The sequence below is a fragment of the Octopus bimaculoides genome, chromosome 11, assembly GCF_001194135.2.
Source record: "Octopus bimaculoides isolate UCB-OBI-ISO-001 chromosome 11, ASM119413v2, whole genome shotgun sequence".
In the NCBI taxonomy this organism is placed as follows: domain Eukaryota; kingdom Metazoa; phylum Mollusca; class Cephalopoda; order Octopoda; family Octopodidae; genus Octopus; species Octopus bimaculoides.
Window position 1 is genome coordinate 68,427,421 of NC_068991.1, and position 1,768 is coordinate 68,429,188.

Consider the following 1,768-nt stretch of genomic DNA (forward strand, 5'->3'; position numbering starts at 1 on the left):
TATATATATGTGTGTGTGTGTGTGTGTGTGTCTGCGTGTGTGTGTGTGTGTGTACATGTGTATTTGTGCGTGTGTATATATGTATATATATATAGAGAGCGAGACTGATAAAATAAGCATCAGGTTTAAGTACAATGACCGAACCAAATAAAGATAGAAAATGAAAAGATTACCACAGACACACGTAAAGCAGGAACACCACACACATCGTACCATTTTGGAGATGACCTCAAATCTAAGAACTACAGTAAAGTAAATAACTTAATTAGATTAGCCTACAGTTACAAGACAGTTGTCTCAGAGACACATATAACCCCAATTGCTTGAAACTAACCCGACGTTCCTTACGAGTCAGCAAATGTCAAATCTATAAAGTATTGACCTCTCACATGATCTTTACATTTCGGTGGAATCTCAGATCGGAATGTGATGGAGTCACTATGTGATCGCTTGATCTACTGAATATAGCAGCCAGTTGTAATGCAAAAATATAAAGATATAATGAAAGAAGGAAAATACACACTGTTACATAGTTTTAATATATTTTAAATGAAAGAGTATTACGGTTGCCGACCGGTTTCGCTTTCGCTAATCATGACATTAAAATTATTATGATTTCGTATTTTCTTAAGACGTTTTTAGTCCATGTTCTTGTATAAAAAATGTTTGCGTATTAATCAACAAGTAGAGAAATCTAAGGGGAGATAATAGTTATTATTTGAAACGGGGGAGGTAATTGCTCAATTTTTTGGTGGGATAAATAAACATACAAAACCTCATGAGCTAAAGTAATGAGATGAAATATATACATTGATGGATATGTAATCATGAATTAAAATATATACTGAGAACGAAGTTGGTTATGCGTTCGTAATAATGCGATATTTTGAATTCACCATATGGCTACTCATTTCACCATTATATAAGAGAGAACTGGAAAGATATCTGGATGACTGCTTTATCATTTGGAATGTGCCCATTGATAAACTTTTGACAATTAAATCAATACTAAATAGTATAAACCCAAACGTTCAATTTACAATGGAATATAGCAAGGAACAACTTCCTTTCTTAGATATTCTGATTAAAATATCAACAACCAAATTGTTACTGATATTTATCATAAACCAACGGACTTGAGGTAATATCTTCTATTTAGCTCATGTCACCCGAAACACATCAAAAGAAATATTCCCTTTAATTTGTCGAAAAAGATTTGCACAATAGTGTCTGATAAAATATATTTGGGTCCGCCGTCTTCAAGACCTCAGAACAACACTAACTGAGAGACGCTATCCGCCCTTATAGATGATGGACGTAAATGTGACAAGAAAATGGGCATTAAAACACTAAGGTAACAAAACGAAACACCGCACCTCATCTCAAAATACTTCTCACAGCCTTACTCGCATATCTACTCACAGCCCTAGAATCAATGAGGTATATAATGCCATTGTATTAAATCTACCAATGCTCACTAGGGATTCAAAAATGAACAACATTCTGAAAAGACATAAATTCATTGAATATAAAGAGCAACTCAAAGCGCTGAAAAGACTTCTGACAAATGTTTCTTGTCCATCTCGAAATATTCTGCAGTTACTTGTTATGTTTGTTTTCATTATATGTTTTTGGTAATTTCTGGTGGGTAGGATTTGGTCTTGTGTTGCTTTGAGTCCTGAGCTTCTTAGCCATAATAATAATAATAATAATAATAATAATAATAATAATAATAATAATAATAATAATAATAATATTAATAATAATA